Source organism: Taudactylus pleione, unplaced genomic scaffold, assembly GCF_031769625.1.
Source record: "Taudactylus pleione unplaced genomic scaffold, aTauple2 ptg000218l, whole genome shotgun sequence".
In the NCBI taxonomy this organism is placed as follows: Eukaryota; Metazoa; Chordata; class Amphibia; order Anura; family Myobatrachidae; genus Taudactylus; species Taudactylus pleione.
The window spans coordinates 10,209,076-10,232,266 of NW_028284620.1; positions in this window are offsets into that span (position 1 = coordinate 10,209,076).

The following is a 23,191-nucleotide window of genomic DNA, read 5'->3' on the forward strand; positions in this document are numbered from 1 at the left end:
GCCAGGCTTGGGTTATATGCCCTGGGAGCAACCGGCTTACCTTGTCCATCTCTCCAGAGTCCAAAGGACTCCTGATCACATCCCTTCGATTTCCAGACCACCTATTCCTGTAGGGAACACAAATTTTGCATCTCAATTAATTTCTGCATGTCTATTGTCTGGAAGACCATCATTTTATCAGTTGTTAAATTTATGCGTAAACCTGCTGCCCATTTGGTAGGTTCATCTGCTCTGTTATTGCCCATTGACACCAGGTCTTCTTCACATGTGTGGGCTTTAAATTTGATGATGGCTACTTCCTTTGGTAGCTGAATTGCCATCAGAATTCCTTATGTGGTGTGAGTGTGCGACTGGTGTACCTGCTGTTGTCATAAAATTTATCAGATGCCAAAGAGCCCCAAAATCACGTACTACCCCGAAGATGTACCTGGAGTCAGTGTAGATATTAGCTGACTTACCGTCTGCCTGCTCACATGCTCTCTTTAATGCCACTAGTTCAGCTACTTGTGCTGAGTGAGGTGGACCAAGTGGTTTGGCTTCTACAACATCTTCATCATTTACAACAGCATAACCTGTGCATAATTCTCCCGTGTCAGTTTGTCTATGACAACTCCCATGCATGTAAAACATCAAATCTGCATTTTCTAATGGTGTATCACATATGTCAGGTCTTGCAGTAAAGGTCTGATTCAAATACTCCATACAATCATGTGTATCAGTATACCTGCAAAACTCACCTTCAACAGCGACTCACCTCTCTCCATCCTTTTTGCATCTCGAGGCACATATGGTAAGTACGTTGCTGGATTTAACGTATTGCACCATTTAATGGTAATATTTGCAGGTGGCATCAGAGCTAGTTCCCATTTCGTGAACCTAGCTGAAGAAACATGTCTGGTTTGGGTGGAATTCAGCAAAGAAGATACAGCATGTGGTGTATAAACAATCATATCATGACCTAATACTACATCCTCGCTCATATGTACCAGAAGAGCAGTTGCAGCTACACTTTTTAAACACATTGGGAGTGATCTTTCCACAGTGTCCAATTGTGTACTGTAGTATGCTACAGGTCTGCTAGCATCACCTTGTTTCTGTGTGAGGACACCTGCTGCACAGCCATCAGCTTCCGTACAATATAACTCAAAGAATTTTTCATAATCTGGTATTCCCAAGGCAGGTGATCTTGTCAGACTATCCTTAAGGTTAAGGAAAGCCTGCTCTGTCTCCTCAGTGTGTGTGACATGGTCATGTTCTGAGAATGACATAAATTCCTGCAATGGTAATGCCAAAATAGAAAAACCTGGGATCCAAGTTCTGCAGTATCCACACATGCCCAAGAAGGTACGGATTTGCTGCTGGTTTTGCAGCAGTGTCACAGTCTGTATGGCCTGTATTCTGTCAGTCATCAAGTGTCTTAGCCCCTGGGTTAGACAGTGTCCCAAGTACTTAACCTTAGTCTGGCATGGCTGTAATTTGTCCTTTGCAACCTTGTGTCCTGTTTGTGAGAGATGAAGCAACAACAGTTTAGTATCATTTAAACATGACATAAATGAATCAGAGCACAACAACAAATCATCTAAATATTGAATTAAGACAGACCCATTGCTTGGTTGAAATGATTGCAAACAGTTGTGTAAGGCCTTAGAGAAAATACTGGGGCTATCTATGAAACCCTGGGGCAATCGTGTCCATGTATATTGTACCACTCTGTAGGAGAATGCAAATAGATATTGACAGTCGGGGTGAAGAAGAACAGAGAAGAATGCAGAACATAGATCAATAATGGTGAAGTGGGTAGCAGACAGTGGAATCTGCATGAGAATGACAGCTGGATTGGGCACTATGGGGAAATGGCTCTCAACAACTTTGTTAACACCCCTAAGGTCCTGTACTAATCTATAGACCCTCCCATCAGCCTTCTTCACTGGAAAAATTGGACTATTGGCTGGGCTAGCAGTACAAATTTAAATCCCTTGTTGCAGTAACCTTTCAATTGGGATAAACCCCTAGCTCTACCTCTGGCTTTAATGGGTACTGAGGGATTTTTGGATCTGCCTACCACTCTTCAAGTTTACCATTACAAGAGATACATTTGCCATCAATACAGTGTCTTGTCCATCTTTGGTCCAGAGGGAACCTCGTATTTGTAACAACATCTCTTTTACCTGGGATGGAATTTGTTCTAGAACAACAGAGTGTAACATCAACTTTTGTGGTGTATCCAAGATATCCTGTACCTCGTGTGCAACCTTTTCCGGTATATCTAGGTATATACCATAAGGGGTACAGTATATAACACAGTGGCATAACTACTGCACCCACAGCCCCCGCGGTGGCTTGGAGTCACCAGGTAGCTTGGGGGTGACGGGGGCAGTGGTTACACCACTACAACTGTGAGTGCTGGCCTCTGAAATGATCGGAGGCTAAGGAAGCCTCCAATCACTTCAGAGGCCAGCGTTCCCAGTAATGCAGTGAGCGGGTGATGTCATGACAAGGGGCACAACTACAGAGGGCACTTCTAGAAGGGGCACAACTACCGAGGGCACTACTAGAAGGGGCACAAATACAGGGGGCACTACTAAAAGAGGCAATACTATAAGGGGCACAACTACAGGGGGCACTACTAGAAGGGGCACAAATACAGGGGGCACTACTAAAAGAGGCAATACTATAAGGGGCACAACTACAGGGGGCATTAGTAAAAGGGGCACAACTACAGGGGGCACTACTTTAATGGGCACAACTACAGGGGGCCCTGCATAATTGGCACTACTACAGGGGGCATTGCATAATGGGCACTATTACAGGGGGCATTACATAAGGGGCACTTGCTACAGGGGGCATTGCATATGTGGCACAACTACAGGGGGCACTACTTTACTGGCACAACTACAAGGGGCCCTGCATAATGGGCACATCTACAGGGGGCCCTGCATAATGGGCACTACTACAGGGGGCATTGCATAAGGGGCACTATTACAGGGGACATTGCATAAGGGCACTAGTAAAGGGGGCATTGCATATGGTGTACAACTACAGGGGGCACTACTTTAATGGGCGCAACTACAGGGGGTCCTGCATAATGGGCACTATTACAGGGGGCATTGCATAAGGGGCACTATTACAGGGGGCATTGCATAAGGGGCACTAGTATAGGGGGCACTGTATAAGGGGCACTAACTTGATACACGCAGTTTACAGGTTATAAACTATGTTCCCAATAATCTGGTTCTACATGGACATAAAATCTGTGCAACCTGTCTTGAGCTGAGGTGACAGACTGGCAGGAGCAGAGAGGAGGGTTGGTGAAGTAGATCTGTCAGGGTGGGATGTAATGGGCATTACTGTTTGGCACAATGTGTATTTGGCATTACTGTGTGCACAATGTGCTATTAGGGGCATTACTGTGTGGCATAATGTGAAATAGGGGCATTACAGCATGGCATAAATTTGTTATAAGGGCATTACTGTATGTCATTATGTGTTATACGTGGCATTATTGTGTGGCATGTGTAAGGGGCATTGCTGTGTGGCATAATGTGTTGTAAGGGGCATTACTTAGTGTGTCATAATGTGTAAGGCACATTACTGTATCATGTAACCACACACCTTAAATGTCGTCTTTGGGTATGTTTGATCTTTGGGTGGGGAAGGGGGGGGGAGGGGGTGCCTGAAACTTTTTTGGCATGGGGGAGCAAAATTTATAGTTACACCATTGATATAACACATCCCATTTTGCACGACAAATCCCTTCCCAGCAAGTTAGTAGGAGCCGCCGGTGCCAGGAGAAAGGAGTGCTTGGTTTGCAGCAGCCCGATAGTAACTTCTGCAGATCTGGTTAGAGGGTAATGCTGTACCCTCCCCGTTACTCCCATTGCTGCTATGGTGTTGTTAGTAACCTGTAAATTACATGTATATTTTATCACTGATCTGTTTGCCCCTGTATCTACAAGAAAAGTGTGTTTAATACCAGATACATCAACTGTCATTGTAGGTTCTTCCCTAGTATTCTCAGTTAACCTGACTGGCTGTAGACTACAGGTATGACCTAACCCCTAGCACTGACTATCATCCTCCAGTAAAGCATTTGCGATCACTATGTGAGCAGGTAACTGTTGGAACTTTCCTGAATTCTGTGAGTGTCCTCTCTGCATGTACGTAGGTGTTCCCTTCTTATATGGCCCCTGAATTCCCACTCTGCAATCCCTTCTTATATGACCTTCTTTGTTACAATTAAAACACCTTACTGTATAATTCCAGTGCGGGTATGTGTTGTAAGGTTGTGGCTGTGTATATGAATCCTCTAAAGCCTGAATGCTCACTGCCATTAACGTCTCATTCTGTGCCTCTTTCTTCCTGCAGATGTTCTTGTCATGTTCTATAGCTGACTCTCTAAGTGCATCTATGGTAATTCCTCTCCAGTTAGGTAGAGAGGTTTGCACCCTGGTCTTTAGATTGTCTTTTGAGACCATCCATTAACACTGTTACAGCTACTTCCCTGTGGTGTACATCATATTTTATCTCAGCTATCCCTGTGTACTGTTATTGCTAACAGCGCTCGGGCAAAATAATCTAATGCAGACTCACTATCTTTTTGTTTAATTGTGAACATTTTGCTCCAGTTTACTACCTTTATATTTGCTTGATTATCCTCATCCGTTAAGGGTTCATCCTCATCCAATACACAATCCTTAATAAACTTTTGCACATCAGTATTGGAAGGGAGACAGGCCCTTAACACCACTCGCCAATCCTTATTGGTTGGTTCATGGGTATTACCCAAACTTTTGTCAAATTTCTGGCATTTGGCTAACTCTTTCCTAGGGTCTGGGAAGTCTAACATAATTGAGTGTAATTCTGCTCTAGTCCATGGACAATGCATTTCTATATACCTAACAGGGACTACACCTTCCTTGTCCGGTTTCCCATTGGGAAGTGCTATAGTACGGACAGGATGCATACTTACCACAGCACTATGTTCAGGGATTGCTGGACTGACTACTTCAGTGCTAATAATGTTCCCATTCCTACTGCGCTCTCCACTACTCTCAAAGATTTTAACTGCTGCCCCTGCTGGTTGCAAATTAACAGCTTGGGCAATGGCTGAATTTACAGTGGGTTCATCATCTATAATTACATTTTCCTGTAGGTGACTTAAAACAGGGTATAAGTTACTTATTATGATTTTTTTATTATTTTTAGTATCGGCTGTACTTGCACCTGCGACCGCATAAGGCAGAGGAGGTGTACATGCGCTATCCTCTTTGTGCACTGTGACGCTACCTTGCAGCGTGTGTATGCTAACAGGTGGTGCCTTGCTTTGCGGCATGAGCACACTGCTTTGCAACGCACATACACCACCGTGCCACGTGTTCCCCTTGTGCTGCCACAACTTTGAAGAAAAGAGTAAAGTATAATGATTGTTTAGAGACTTTACTAAACATATGTTATCTCTAACGTTATTCAATACTTCCAAATCAAAAAAACTGCCAACTTTAGGAAAGGGTTTCACACATCCTTTGGTCATTTTGACCCATTTGTCGTAGTATACGATCGCGTATGCACCATATTTCGCATTCATAATATACCTTGCTGAACCAGCAGGCCCATTCATTAGCAGCATCTCCTCGACCCCCCCCCTAGCGACTGCTTAGCACCCATTTGGGTCAATGCTTGGCTACTTTCGCTAGAGACTTTGACCAGTGGACGAATTCACAAGTGCATCCACACACTTCCACCCACTGTGCACAAACCGACCGATAAGCGTTATATCAGTTCTACACAATGAGGGACAAGAAAAGAGTCTATGAAACTTTTCTGTAACAGGGACAAATTCACAAGCTTTGTCACTCACTTCCTCCCGCTGTGCTCAACCAACCGCTAATCGTTATGCCAGTTTTACACAATGAGGAACAGAAAACAGCCTATGTTGTTTCCTGCCTTCCACCACCACCCTTTCACAATCAGAATTTTGTACACAACTATGCGGTGCATACGCAAAAGTGCCTGGCTAATAAATACTCACTTATATATAAGCTTTGCGATTTATCTCAGGTGTGCCTACCGAAAACCCCTCTCCAGTTTTCACCGGAAACTGCAATCCCTGTTTCTGCTGCCAGTATACCTGCTATTGTATACCTACTCAGTAGTCATTGTGCCTCATCAGACACTCTACCGGGTCTCTCCTGTCTCGTACTGACAGTGAAGAAAAACCTCTCCCGTTTTTTTTTTCCCTTTATCACAACAAGCATACGTTCACATTCAAATACCTTTGTTTTCTGGCCAGAAAAAGACTTCCCCCTTGGCAGTACCTATTCAGAGGTGTTCTAGCAAATGCAAGACTAGCTATCAAAACAATTGTTTAAACATGCAGCAGCGATACAGGGAAGATGCATACGCTATTTGCGAATCGCCTATTGCAGTGCAAAAGTGACAATATGAGAAACTCTTGAGGGACAAGAGACTTTTCTCTCTTGTCCCTAGGTCCTACCCAGCGCCCTTTAGATCACCCAAAAAATGAAGATTCGATTTCACAACACTGAGTATTAATCAGGTTTTAAAAACACATTGCGTTCTTACCCGTATGTGATGCGCATATCCACCCTTTGTTGAGGAATCGAAATCCGGTAGCATCAAATGACTAGTGTTTGTCAGGTTCTGTCTGCACAGTGATAGTCAAAGTGTAGTTTCCACGATACCGATCTCTGGCTGTGCCCGTCTCTGGCTATTGCGGATCAGGCACTGGTGCTCCGTATTGCCTATGCAGTAGCTGCTCTTGGCTGTCACAACTCCCACTGGAATGTGAGCTCACTTAGGGGTATTAGCCCGATGGTGGATATTTGGTGCATCTGTTTGTATATATTGGAGAAAGTTCCTGGTTACCTTACTGGACGGGATTCAATCCTCCAAGCTGACAGCACAGATTTACAGAGCGGCATTCCGGACACTGCCCTCTGACCACGCTACTCAATCACTGCCATACCAGTGCAGGTACATTCATTATTTGCTCCATAGGCTATCATCTATCCATACCTATCACACATCTAACGTGTGATTATACCCTTATGAGTCTATTATGACTTTTTACATGATCGTGCCTATTTTGACAATCAAAGGAGCCTGATTGAATTACTTCAACAAACTCTGTTTTTTAACCTTGCTTCTATTCATTTAGAAGCCATCTATTTACCGATTGAACCATTCCACATTTTTTATATACAAGTGTATTTTTGTGTTTTTATGTTTTTATTTCATACTGTGTATTTACATATGGTGTAATTTCTGTTATATATGTCTTTCAACACTCTTTTGTGAGTCACAGCAACATATCTTTTTAATATATCGCTGACCAACTATGGTCTATATTGTAATCTGTTTATTAAATGTACATTATATTTTATTCATTAATTTCTCAGTGATACTTTTTCATTCAGTCGAGCCATTACTCTTTAATTATTATTACCACCTGGGCTTATGTATGACACATTGCTCTCCCACTAGTTTGTTGTTCTTCTTGTAATACCAAACATGACCTGTCCACTGTATTCTGAACCTTAGATCTCATTTAAGTACATATTACATCTTAATCATTATCTCACAATTCCTTAAATAACTCTGATTATTAACCGTGGTGAATGGGAACCATTCTATACATATGCATTCGCATATGTGCATCCATGTAATGTTCATATGTATGGATGTGAGTACACATGTGAGTGACTATGTGTACGCATGTATGTTTATGTGTGTGTTATGTGTAATGGATTAATATATATATATATCCCTAACTTTATCCATTTCTGGCATTTTTAACATTAGCTTGCCTGAACCAAATTCCAGGGTGTCATTAACAAAAAGGTGATTCTGCTCAGTGGAGACGAGCAGATGTTTGCTGGAGCCATGATGTCTGATAGCTCATCAATGGCTTTCCTCTGCTTATTTGGAGTGCAAATGTCAGTTCCTCTGAACTACATTAGCATTGAACAAAAGGCATACAATTGCTAAAGATATTCGGGCTTCTGACCATGGTTTTTAACTCTGCATTTAAAACACTCCTCTGCTCATACCAGTATCTGTGTGTACTTTAATTATTTGTTACAGACATACCCATACACTGACTAAACCTTGCATAAATATATACATATACGCATTTGTGCGCATCGGATTGCGCCAATGGAGAGTAGCGTTCATCAGACTATAGACAACTAGATCGTCAGATAATAATTGTACAGCGATCATAACCAATTATATGACTTCAACACTGCATAGAGGGACCACTACTGGGGCACTGTATAAAGGGACCACTACTGGGGGCACTACATAGGGGGGCACTTTATATGGGGAACTACTGGGGGTACTGTATAAGGGGCACTGTATAAGGGGCACTACTGGGGGCATTGTATAAGAGGCACTACTGGGGGCACTGTATAAGGTGCACTGCATAGGGGGAGGTACTACTGGGGGCATTGTATAAAGTCAAATACTGGTGGTTCTGCATAGGGGGGACCACTACTGGGGTCATGTATAAGGGGCACTACTGGGGGCACTGCATAATAGGACCACTACTGGGGGCACTACATAGGGGGGCACTGTATATGGGGAACTACTTGGGGCACTGTATAAGCACTATTGGAGGCACTGCATAGGGGGACCACTACAGGGGACACTTTTTAAGGGGCACTACTGGGTGGAGGGGGGTCTTTAATAAATCATGCTGGCTGTATTTATTTGCCTGCTGCATTTGTCTTTTAGTGATAGAGGTGTTTGTGTATGTCAGCAGGGCCCAACACTAGGATTTGTGTCACCCAGGGCAAAGCCGTAATTTGGCTCCCCCCCAAAAAAAAAATACAACATAGATGACAAAAAGGGTGTGTGGTTTTGTTATGCCACGGTAATGTCCCTTACAACACATTATGCAACATTGTAATGCCCCTTGCAAAACATTCTGCTACAGTAATGCCCCTTACACATTATGCCACAGTAAGGTCCCTTTTACATTATGCCACAGGAAGGCCTCTTTTACATTAACCCACAGTAATGCCCCTAATTCAATAAGCCACAGAAATGCCCCTTACACACTATGCCACAGTAATGCCCCTTACACATTATGCCACAGTAAGGCCCCTTTTACATTATGCCACAGGAAGGCCTCTTTTACATTAAGCCACAGTAAGGCCCCATCTCCCTTCTCTTACCTGCCAGGACCATGAAGTGGGTGAGCTCGGGGTGGCATGGGATGTGGCTAACACACACTAAGGAACTGTCAGTACTGCTGTGGAGCTGCTCACCCCCTTAGCCCCCCTAATTGCGGCCCTGCTGTCTTTCTGTGTGTGTCTGTGTCAGTCAGCAGTCAGTGTGTGTGTACCCCATCATAGGCTGAGTGGTATATTTTACTGTAGTGGTTCTAAATCCTTTTTAAGGTGTGTGTGTGTATGTAGATATATATATATATATATATATATATATATATATATATATATACAGTCAGGTCCATAAATATTGGGACATTGACATAATTTTAATATTTTGGCCTCTATTCACCACCACAATGGCTTTGAAATTAAACAAACAAGATGTGATTTAACTGCAGACTTTCAGATTTAATTTGAGGGTAATTACATCCAAATCAGATGAATGGTGTAGGAATTACAACGGTTTCTATATGTGCCTCCCACTTTTTAAGGGGCCAAAAGTAATGGGACAAACTAAACAATCCTAAATCTAACTTTCACTTTTTAATACTCTATTGCAAATGCTTTGCAGGCAATTACAGCCTGAAGTCTGGAACGCATAGACATCACCAGACGCTGGGTTTCATCCTTGGTGATGCTCTGCCAGGCCTTTACTGCAAATGTCTTCAGTTCCTGCTTGATCTTGGGGCATTTTCCCTTCAGTTTTGTCTTCATCAAGTGAAATGCATGCTCAATCAGATTCAGGTCAGGGGATTGACTTGGCCATTGCATAACATTCCACTTTTTAGCCTTAAAAACTCTTTGGTTGCTTTTGCAGTATGCTTCGGGTCATTGTCCATCTGCACTGTGAAGCGCCGTCCAATGAGTTCTGAAGTATTTGACTGAATATGAGCATATAATATTGCCCGAAACACTTCAGAATTCATTCTGCTGCTTAAGTCAGCAGTCACATCATCAATAAATACAAGGGAACCAGTTCAATTGGCAGCCATACATGCCCACGCCATGAAACTACCACCACCATGCTTCACTGATGAGGTGGTATGTTATGGATCATGAGCAGTTCCTTTCCTTCTCTTCTCTTCCCGTCACTCTGGTACAAGTTGATCTTTGTCTCATCTGTCCATAGGATGTTGTTCCAGAACTGTAATGGCTTTTTTAGATGTTGTTTGGCAAACTCTAATCTGGTCTTCCTGTTTTTGTGGCTCACCAATGGTTTGCATCTTGTGGTGAACCCTCTATATTCACTCTTGTGAAGTCTTCTCTTGATTGTTGATTTTGACACATATACATCTACCTCCTGGAGAGTGTTCTTGATTTGGCCAAATGTTGTGAAGGGGTTTTTCTTCACCAGCGAAATAATTCTTTTGTCATCCACCACAGTTGATTTCCGTGGTCTTCAGGGTCTTTTGGTGTTGCTGAGCTCTCCGGTACGTTCTCTTTTTAAGAATGTTCCAAACAGTTGATTTGGCCACACCTAATGTTTTTGCTATCTCTCTGATGGGTTTGTTTTGATTTTTCAGCCTAATGATGGCTTGCTTCACTGATAGTGACAGCTTTTTGGATCTCATATTGAGAGTTGATAGCAACTGATTCCAAATGCAAATGTCACACCTACAATCAACTCCAGACATTTTACCTGCTTAATTGATAATGAAATAATGAGGTAATAGCTCACACCTGTCCATGAAATAGATTTTGAGTTGATAGTCCCATTACTTTTGGTCCCTTAAAAAGTGGGAGGCACATATTGAAACTGTTGTAATTCCTACACCGTTCACCCGATTTGGATGTAATTACCCTCAAATTAAATCTGAAAGTCTGCAGTTAAAGCACATCTTGTTTGTTTCATTTCAAAACCATTGTGGTGGTGAATAGAGGACAAAATCTGAAAATTCTGTCAATGTCCCAATATTTATGGACCTGACTGTATATATACACTGTATACATATACTTCCAAAGAAGATGGCCCTTAGGAATAGCCAATAGTACAAAAACTGATACCCTTAATTTATAATCAACGTTTCAAAGCTCTACAAGCTTTTTTGTCAGGTCCTGACAAAAAAGCCTGTAGAGCTTTGAAACGTTGGTTACAAATAAAGGGTATCATTTTTTGTACTATTGGCTATCCCTGAGTGCCATCTTCTTTGGAAGTATTGGAGTTTTTTTTTATGAGCATCCTGGGTTGTTGTTTTACACTACACTGAGTGCCGGCAGATTTGGACTAGATATTTGTTGCTAGATGTTTTATTATTGGTTCTGTAAATCCTGCATTTGCCACTGTGTGGCATATATACACTAGGGGGTATATTTCCTAAAATGAGTGTTTTGAGAAGTGGAGTTGTTGCCCATACCAACCAATCAGGTTCTACTTATCAATTATCCAGTAACTACTAAAAGATAATAATTAGAATCTGGTTGCTATGGGCAACAATTCAACTTCTAAAAACTAGCACTTAAGGAAATATATCCCTTGGTGTATGAGGACACATGTAGCTTTAAATTAGGGATGTGCGCCGACCCCTGTGTTTTGGTTTTGGATCTGTATCTCCTTGTGTTTTGTGATTTGGATTTGGTTTTGCCAAAACCACCTCTTGCGTGTTTTGGTTTGGTTTTGGATATGTTTTTTTTTTTTAAATTTATAAAAACAGCTAAAATCACATAATTAGGTTTCTTTTGTTCCTACAGTACTATTAACCTTAATAACATTAATTTCCATTCATTTCCAGTCAATTTTGACCACCTCCCAGTTCACAATATTGTTTTCATTTGGTTTAGGCCCAAAATTTGCACCAAGCTAGCTGGCTGGCTAAGCTAATCGGCAGCAGTGGGTGGCACAAACATGTGGCAGTTCAACTTCCATCATGGCACATAAGAAAACATATGTTTTCATTAATCAAGAGACCTGAGGGAGTTGGAGTATGTATGTAGTTGAAGGCAGGGACAGGAAGGGTTGATTAGTAGTAAATTTAATTGAATTTTTAGATTCCGAAGCAAATTTATGAGGGAGGAGGGGAGAGCATGGGTGAACAATATGTCATATGTTTTGCCCACAAAATCAACTTGGTGGTTCAGAATATTTTTTTTAAATTAAAAGGGCATGCAGGAGATGCTGTCTGTGGCCATAAACATTTCTGGATATTTTTGGCATTCAGCAACCACATGTCAAATATTGCAGCAGCAGCAGGGGCAGTTCAACTCCCAACATGGCACATCAGGAACCAAATGATTTCATTATTCAAGAGGCCTGAATTAGTTGGAGTATGTTGAGGGCAAGGAAGGGAAGATTTGATTAGTTGTAAATGTAATTTTTTTTTCTTAAGCAAATTTATGAGGGAGGAGGGGAGGCATTTACAAAAATATTTTACTCATTCACATTCCTTGCCACGAAAGAATCCTTGAGCACTATGCCTGCTGCTGGGATTGGATTTTCATCCCAGAAGGGGACCAGGAAGACTACTAGTAGTACTTTAAAAAACAACTAACTGTTAAACAATCCTTTGCAAGGGGGAGCAAGTATAACAGCAGTCACTTAGTTGCATAGCGGATCACTGATGCCATAACATCTATGCTGGTATTACTTGTGCGTCCAATATCCACCAATAATTCAGTGGGTTAGTTAATTGAGGTCATGTGTGCCCGCTACGAAATCCCATCAAGATTATACTTCACAAGAAAAGCAATTCCCAACATGTACAGGAACATTAAAAAACTTAATAAGTGGCCTCCAAAATGCCATTGTACCTACTGTCCACAAGCTGAAAAGAACAAATGCAAGATTTAAGATATAAAGTTTAAGTCATATGTTGTGTTCTTCTTCCCAATGGACACAGGGTCTGATTCAGAGCCGGGCACAATCAGCCGTTCGCTTGTACACATTCGATTGTTTTAAACCATGCATGCGTCCGGTTATCATTGCGCTTGTGCGGCCGGATCATTGCGGTCATTTTTCATTTGCTCGTATACACAGCGAACAGGAAGTGACCTATGTAATTTGATTGACAGAATGTTCCGTTTATGGGTGGTAACGGGGGTGGAGATGAGAAAACGCAGGCGTGTCAAGCCGTTTTTTGGGCGTACATGTATTATCTTGAGCGAACGTCCAATTTGGACGGTCTTTTGGATATGTCACTGTGTGATCCAGTTTCCATTATGACTGCTCGTTCAGCTTGTGGTAGGGTATTGGACCTCGCAACGATGATGGTCTCTTCGTAGCTCCCTTAGCGAATCGATGTATTGCTATTCTCCTTTACAAGGCACAAGACCAATCACCTAATAATGGATCACTTGAGAGAAGGTGATTGGCAATGGCCATGATTTATTAGCTAAATTTGGAATGCATGTTGAGTTCCTATTTGTTTGTGTTTTGAAATCACAGCAATCACAAAATAAATGTTTAAATAAAGGTAAAAATGCTTGATGTTTTTGATATATTCCGTACGCATGTTGTTGTCAGATTTTTTTTTTTTTAAAAAGCTCAACACCTTTTTTTTTATTTATAAATTTTTTTAACATTTTGGTTACAATACAGAAAGACAATCAGCTACTATTTGCTTTGCTTGTGTTATTGTTTACTTACCTGTTACCTTGTTTTTTTAAATTAAACATTTTTTTAAGTATATGACCTTTGTTATATATTTAAGTATGTTTGTTCCAGTCCCTTTTAGCCATTTGCTAATGAATTTGATACACAATTTTTTTTTATAGGGATTTTTATTTTTCAAAAATTAAATGTTCACATTTTGGTAGAAATGTGGCATTTTTTTCAGCCAAATGTTTTTTTTGTTAGATCCCAAAAGTAAAGTTAAGTTAAAAAAAAAAACTAGTCACAAGAAAGGAGAGGGAGGTTTTGTGGTGCAAAAATATGGGGCAAACACAGAGATGGAATTTGGGGGAATTAGCCAGTGCTGTCAACGCCTTCTCCCCCGCTTGGCTTGATGTTGGATGGAGCATGACTTTGTCTGTCTGGTCATACGCCTTGCCTGGACAGAGGTAGTTGGTGTTTCCTCTGGCCTAGGCATAGGGCTAGGCACATTTGGAGGGATGGACGATGTTGCGCCAGAGGTGGAGGGCCCTGATGTTCTGGCAGGAAGGGAGGCCGGCTCCAACATGCGCAGGCGGATAAGCTGCTCCAGGGCATTAGCTATTCTGACATTGGCCACAGCGTTTTCCTCCAGGGCGTTCGCCACCCATAGCAGATTGGCATCCATCCTCATCAGAATCTCTGTGTTTTTATCCGTTTTCTCATTGAGATCTGAGAGAAGGGCCACTGCCTGCGAGGGGGCAGGCCCTGGACTGTCCGCCACAGGGTCCCCAGCCAGAAATACTGCTTCCTCCCCTGCGAAGCCAGCAGATCTACTGCGGCCAAACCTCAGTTCTGGAGCAGACTCATCCTATTCTGTGCCTGTGTGAAAAAGAGAGATCATACAAATATTAGTACATTTTTAAGTTTTCACAAAAAACAAATTTAAACAGTTTTATGTAAATTACCTGCGGGAACATGTGGAGCCGCAAAGTCTGGCATGTCTTTGTCCATGTTGGACACGGCAAACACCTCCTCTTCCTGCACACACCCCTGTGCCAGCTCCTCCAAATCAGTCAGCTCCAGTGACACAGGGGTTGGCCCACCACCTGTCCCCCCTGCATGCCTAGCCCTATCAGCCAACTTTTGCTTTAGCCGATATTTGAAGTCACTCCATCTGCTGGTAAAAAAAAGTAATTTTAGATTTTAAATGTTCCTCCACATTTTGGGAATTAGGTGAGAGCATTTACGTACCGGCGTTTGATCTCGTTGGTTGAACGGACAAAGTCACCAACCCCATTGACAGCACTGGCTATTTCCTCCCACAGTTTCCATCTCTGGGTTGCACCCATATTTCGGGGTGCCTGTGCCAGTTTATCAATGCACTTTTGAACCAAAGCCTCCCTCTCCTTTCTTGCGAATTGTGGCTGCCTTTTGCATTTGGCCCTGGCCTGGGTACTAGGCCCCACAGCCTCCTCATTGTCAGTCTCAACACCTTACAAAAAATGTAGCTAAAAACATTCTTTTTTTTTTTTTTTTTTGGTGGTAACTTTAATTTTGGAGCTACTTACTGTGAGGTCCTGGATTTTGGCTTTGCTGCTGTTCAGTGGACATGATTAAACCCTTGAATTCAGCTGACCCATTGTGGGCTCTCGTGACGTTTTTATAGATGCGTGTGCATTATACGGGCGTATCTATTGTGCATCATTGATTTGAGTGGGAAAGTTTGGTCTATTTAAGGCTTTTTTTGTGGCCTTGTTTCAGGGTGGGTTATTTGTAGTGGTTGTCGTGTGAGAGTTAATCGGAGTAGTGGTTGTTTGCAGAGAGTTTGGTGGATTTTTGGAGAGTTTTCTGTTGTTTGTTTATTTTCTTTCGCATTTTTGCGTTTTTTTTCTTTCACAAATTTTTTTTTTGTTGAGGTAAGTTTTTGTGAACTAATTTTTGGTCGATTAGAACTAGTAAATATTTTTTTCATTTTTAATGTTAATACGTGTTTACTTTGCTGTTATTTGTTTTTAATTTTTATTACGTTTGGTGTTGTGGATCTCGTTTATTTTGATGTTATCATCTTTGTGCGGTAAGTGTTTTTTGACATACATTAGACCCTGTTATTTTTATAAATTTTTCATGTTTATTTAAGGGGTCACACTATGCAGATAGGTGTACGTAAAAAAAATTTTCTTATTGGCAATGGTTTTTTTGCCATTATAAATTCGAAATGTATTGCGTATATTTTGCTCATCTCCTGTCTATGGCTTAAGCGTACCATTAAGCGTTATTTTGTAACCTGTATTGCGTATATTTTGCTCATCTCCTGTCTATGGCTTAAGAGTACCATTAAGCGTTATTTTGTAACCTGTATTGTGTATATTTTGCTCATCACCTGTCTATAGCTTAAGCGTACTATTAAGCGTTATTTTGTAACCTGTATTGCGTCTATTTTGCTCATCTCCTGTCTATGGCTTAAGCGTACCATTAAGCGTTATTTTGTAACCTGTATTGCGTATATTTTGCTCATCTCCTGTCTATGGCTTAAGCGTACCATTAAGCATTATTTTGTAACCTGTATTGCGTATATTTTGCTCATCTCCTGTCTATGGCTTAAGCGTACCATTAAGCATTATTTTGTAACCTGTATTGCATCTATTTTGCACATCTCCTGTCTGTGGCTTAAGCGTACATTAAAATTTTCTTGTACAAACCTAGAATAACAACATCATCTGTGTAGTGCATGCATTCTTTACATTTTAGCCTTAGCCTGTATTTATTTTGTGTAAATTTTAACATTATTTATATGGAAAATCTAATTCATAGGTTTACTTCAAGATGTCACTGCCTAACCCTGTAAGATTCTTCTTAATGTGTAAAAAAAGATAAGTATATTTTCTCATTGCTAAATTTTGAAAAAATAACTACATTTTCTAACATTTCAGATTGATGTTGGGCGAATTATAGTGGCGATGGTCCATGACCCCGACCAACCTGAACATCCCCCTAGGTGTAGGCATCGTAGGTGTGCAAGGCCCCAGATATTTAGAACACATTTCAACCTTTTTGGAATGCATGATGATGTGGTCTTAAGGCATTATCGCCTACCACCCCAAATCATCCTAGACACTCTTTCATTAATAGAGAGTGATCTTAAAAGGCAAAGTAACAATCCAACAGCAATACCACCACTTATGCAGTTAATGTTGGTGTTACATTTTTGCGCCTCAGGATCCTTCCAGACCACAGTTGGCATCATTGCTGGAATTTCCCAATCCTCCTTTTCAAGGATCCTGAGGGTGGTAATGGACGCACTATTTAAGCACCTCCATCATTTTATTAATATGCCATTGGATATGGGGTCCCTTAATGTGGTTAAGCAGAATTTTTTCGAAATTGCAGGCTTCCCACACATCATAGGGGTTGTGGACGGCACTCACATACAGCGCTGGAGGCAATATTTAGGAACCAAAAACATATCCATTCAATGAATGTAATGGTGGTATGTAATGCCTCCCTCCAGATCCTGTCCCTGAATGCCAAATTTCCAGGAAGTGCACATGATTAATTTGTCATCCGGCAATCAGGGCTTTGGCACAAATTAAACAACCTACAAGGTGGTGATGCGTGGAATCTGGGTAAGTGGTACCCTTATTTTTAAAACAAACACTGTTGACTTAGAAATGGTACTGAATGTTTTTTTTTTTTCACAGGAGACAGTGGTTACCCTTGCACGCCCTGGCTGCTCACTCCTTATTTGGTTCCTACACCAGGGCCACAAAGTCAATATAATTCTGCACTTACTGCCACCAGGCAGGTGGTGGAGCACTGCATTGGCCTTTTAAAAGGCCAATTTCAATGCCTCCACCGCTCTGGTGGCGACCTCATGTATTTGCCGGCTATGGTTACCAAAATTGTGGTCCTGTGTGGGATATTTCACAACATTGCCATAAGGAGTGGTGTCCCAATGCAGCCAGAGGATGCCTTGCCTGAGGATGGCCCCCCCGAGGTTGGTCGGAGGAGAGTGTCAGGGGGGGGCCATATGTGGTGATGTAGTTGCTCGTTTTTTCAGGTATTTGATTTTCCTTTTTTTTTTATTTGTTGACATTGGGAATAAGGTAAATTATGTGTTAACTATCCTATGTTTTGAATTTTATCCTTTTTTTTTTTTCTTTTTTTTTTGCAAAATCCAAACAACAACCTGCTTACTTCCTGAAATTGATCTCCTGTGACAATAATGACTCACAAATGAACTTTACACCTGGACAAATGTGTTTCTTACCTGATTTTGGACAACATGTTGGCATGCACCATCTTCAACCAGTTCTTGATTTTGATTTACCACAATTTGTGTGTATATTTTTTTGTTTGTTAGCTAATGTGTATTAAACAATTTTGAATTTTTTATTTTTTTGTTTTACATGAAAAAACCACAAAAGCCTTTCACAAATGGAGAGTGCCTTTGAAATAAATTTCCAAGTGTTTTTTTGAGGGGGGGTTTGGTATTTTTATCTTTTTAACCTAACAATTAACCACATGTTGGCATAGTTTGCCCAACCTTTTTTCCTCTTTATTTTCCTATTTTGGGAGTTGCATTTATAATTTTTAAGAAATTAAATAACTAGATAAGGGTATTCTAGTGAAAAACATTATGAAGTTAATGTCAATTTACCCAATTTTTGGACTGACAAAATATGTCTACAATTTCTGTTAAACCACTCATTTTGTTTTTGTTTTTTAAAAATAAATTTTAGTCTGGAACATTGTTTGCATTTTCATATGCAAATTCAACCCCCCCCCAAAAAAAATAAAAACAAGCAAACACATTGATTGACCTTGTGAGCTAATGTTTGAGTCAATAAATAAGATTTTTAGAAAAAAAACAAATTTTATTAACAAAAACAAAAATGAAAAACATATTAATGGTGCAAAAAACAAATTAAATGGTCCATGGACATAAGCAGCTGCACCAAATGGCCCTCGTGTCTAAAATATGGCCCACAATCTGATGATCCCGCCTCCTTGGGTCTGTTGAAAGACAAATCTGTGTTTTAATAAAATTTCTTTGTAAAATACAAAAACAAAATAAACGACAGTATGATTTTCAATGAAAATTAGTTAACATAGCATGCTAAATTTTGAACACAAATATAGTGGTTACATGAACTTGCCTAAATTACCAATTGGCACAAAAAACTACTTACAACGACATGAACATGAGAATAGTGGGTTGAACAATCACTTTGGCATCTGAAATAATCCTTACACAATTTGAATTTTGATTTTAGACAGCAAATTTAAAAAGCAAAATTAAACTTGTATTTGGCTCTGGCATATGTGGATTTTTAAAAAATTATTGTGTTATGAAAAATGAAGACAATCGGACAAATTTTATTTCACCAAAAAAAACCACCAAAAAAACAACTCATAAAAAAATGTATACATTTTAATGTTAAAATTTGGGACGAAATTTTTCATTAATTAGCACCCAACAAAAAAAACAAAGGATGATTTAACCAAAACAAAAACAAAAATTTGGACCGGCCTTAGATTATATTCAGGGATACCACAGTGTATGCATATAGGGCACCTTTTCACACATTAATTGCACACATGAAAAACAAAATGCCTGCAGCTTCAGGGTCAGGTTGGCCCAGATCCTCATCCTCCGATGAAGTGGGCCAGTGGACATCCGAATAAGGTGGGGTAATTTCTGGTGTGGATAAAGGGGAGGGAGTATAATCAAGAGTGGGTGCATCAGGGGAGGGTGTGGGAATGTGGATGGGTAGGACAGGGGACGGAGGGGTTATTTGGATTTGGGGAGCAGGAGAGGGAGGGGTAATAGGGATGTCCAGGTCAGTGGAGGGTGGAGAAATTTGGGAGGAGTGGGTAGGGGAGGAGATGGTGGGAGTTGGGAAGAGGGATCGGGCAGGCCTCCAACTTCGTCTCTGGATACGCTCCTGACCTAAATGATGTATAGTTTGGAAAATTAGCAATTATGTATTCCAAAAAACAATTTAAATGTAAAACATTAACCCAAAAGAAAAAAACAAAGAAAAAAAAAACACCAATAACAAGGTCTCATTTAGCCCAAAAAAACGCATACTGCACACATGCACATGCATTAATGCAAATTTACATTAGCAAAGACAAAAAATAAAAAAAGATTGTCATAGATATATAAACATTCAAATATCCACTTACACCGATGGATCCTCATCCGAAGATGCACAAGCAGGTGTGGGGACCGGCGGCGTAAATCAGACTACCGGCGCTACAATTGGCCATTGGTCCTCCGATAGCCCATTGTACGCAGCCTGCACCACACCTCCGCGTACGCCTGAACGCTTGACCATATTGGTGACGGGGGGCGGCCTGTCCGATATACAGCGATCCATTACGTCTGTGAGCACCAGCAGCTCACGCCGTGTAAAAGCACTGGCTCTCATGATGGCAATGGTTTTTTTTTAAGACAAATCAGTTTTGTTACAGGGACCCCTAAATTTTGATTGGCTAATGTACTTTCATAAATAACATGAACAATTCTATTGGTTAATGTGTGAGTCATGTGAACAACCCATAAAAATATATTGTGACTTAGGATTGGCTTGCTGCATTTTGGTGCATTAGCAACAATCCGGAAAAAAAAGAAAAAAAAATTAAATATTATAAACCTAAATAAACCCCCCCAAAAAACCGCACAAACAGCGTTTGGATTTAAAATAAACAACAAGTTTGCCATTAAAAGCGGACGGAAACTACGGACCAAAATAAACACAAAACAAACAATAAAGTTTATTGACATTCAAAATAGAAACAAGATTGAAAACATTCGACCAACAATTAAGTAAATTAAGGTAATGATTGGCACCAATTCATTCACGGATGTTTGCCGAACGAGAAACAAGGCAATCGACAAATGACAGGCCTTCTTTCGGTAGTACTTGTGCGAGTGAACACTTCAACAAAAAATGAGTAGTGCGCTCGCTATTTCGGATGCTCGTTAGCTAGAGGAGGGGTTGGGGAAATATGGGGCAGAAGACTCGCTACGAGCGACCACACGTGCAAGCGCTTGGTTTGACATTTGGACGGTTGTACCTACTACGGTTGAACGGCTGATTGCGTCCAGCTCTGAATCAGGCCCACAGATCTGAAAAGATGCAAATAGCTGTTGGTAAGCAAATTATAAGCTCAAATGGCACCTGATGCAGTGATGGCTTCTCCTTCAGTTTCTCCAGCAAGTGCATCTGCCGAGAAAAAACAAAACTTTCCCAAAATATCCACTGGTAATGCAGATGAGTCAACACAAAACACAAAAACTTTTTGGATGGATGCACTGCAGATGACATAACAGGGAGGAGATTCCTAAATGGTAAAGGTTCCTACCTCTACTTACTTTGGCTGTACAAAGGATACATATGCCTTGATAATTGTTGTCCGGATTTGGGTAGAAATAATTCCACACATAAGAAGTGCATTTTTTTGTCTTGTACCCAGGCATGACAATGGGCTTTTCCTTGTCATGGGCAATAACTGTTTCTACCACTGGTGCCTTATTTACACAAACAACACCCTAATCAACAAAATCCTTATTAGCATCAGCTACACAAATATCCTGCTCATCCTGGTGCACTTCCACAGAAGCATCCTCAATTTCTATGTCAGCATGTTCACTTGTGCTTACATCATCATAAGAGGCCGAACCACCAGTCATAAATAAAGGCCAATGCCTTGGCCTTCCTTTCCACTTCATGTGGTTAAAGGCATATTGACAATTTTATGTCTTTCTACAGCTAATTTTCCCTTTGATGTTTTTTTCTTTACCACTGTAAAAGATTGGTTCTTGATTTTAGTTGCCCTGACTTAAGCCCAGTATGCCCTTGGGCATCAGCTTTAGTAGATGATGTAGATGGATTAGTATTGTCATGACTGGTGGGACTAGCAGCAGCTCCGGCACTAGTATGTGGTTCCTGGTCTCCTCTCAACTGATCGTTGTCCATATCAACAAATACGAATGAAGTGGGGTACAGCACACAAGTCATTTTGTACCAATTGTAAATATTACACTGTGGTATCAAAAACCTACAGTGTCACAAGATTTTTTATGAAAGAAGAACACACTGCGCTGCCACTCAGTGTCAGAAGATTATTTATGAATAAGAATAACACACTGTGATACCACTCAGTGTCACAAGATTATTTATGAATAAGAATAACACACTGTGATACCACTTAGTGTCACAAGATTATTTATGAATAAGAAAAGAATAACACCCTGTGCTGCCACTTAGGGGTAAATTTACTAAGATTCGAGTTTGGTCGAGTTTTTTAGTTTTTAAACTCACTTTGCATCACCAAAACTTGGGTGAGTATTCCCTTATCAAACTCGCAAATTTAGTAAGAAGTGAGTTACCTGAAAGTGAGTTTTTCAATGGTGAAGCAGATTGAGTTTTTTCTTCCAAATTGCGAGTTTAGAGGTGAGTTTAGAGGTGACTTTAAGGTGAGTTTAAGGAGAGTTTAGGTGAGATTACTCACCTGATATTGCAGTGTTTTCTCTCTTCCAAGCAGCCTGCATATATCAGTGAGATATGTGTAAGCTGCTTGTGTGTTAGACTTGTAAAAAACGAGTTAAATAATTTTAAAAATTCTAAAGCTTAACAAGCCATGGACTTGCCTGCCTGGGGAACAAAACAAGTAAGGTTCCACCGTAATTAGGTACCAGCACCAGGCTGCAGGGCCAGTCCTGGTTTTAATTATAGAGGTAAAAAATTTGCATAGGGGTACCCCTAAAATTGAAACCAGCACTGGACCCTTTGTAGCAGGGGGTTGATGCCACAGCCAGGGGTGCCCTTTCATTGGGCCCCCAGGCCGCAGCATCAGCCCTTACTGCTTGTCAGCCCAGGCCATAGATCCCTGTAGAGTTGGGGACCCCTCCAATAAAGGGGACCCCTCTCCAAGGCACCCCTGGCCTAGGCTGATAGCCCAGGGCTATCCCCACCACCCCTGGGTGGTGAGTGGAAGGTTGATAGAGTAGGTATAGTGTTAAAAATTTTATTAACAACATTGTCTTTACAGTAGAAGTGCAGGTCCCAGCAAGCCTCCCCACATGCTGGTACTAGGAGAACCACAATTACCAGCATGCAGGGCATTAAGTGGCCACTGGTACCTGTAGTTCACCTGTAACGAAATGTGTAAAAAGAACAACACACACACCGTGAAAATAAAGTTTTATTACATACATACATACATACACATACATACTCACCTGCCCCCAGATGTTCATGTCCCCTTCTCAACGTAAAGTATCCAATGGTTGTACCTGTAAAAAAGATCCAATACTCACCTTTTGTCCCATGATGTTCTCCGCAGTATTCCAAAGAGGGTCCCGGAGACACTGTAACAAGACGTTACAGCATATTGTTACAGTATCGCTAATGACAGCTCCGGGCTTGATCTATCATTAGTGTAGGGCAGGCAGCCAATCAGC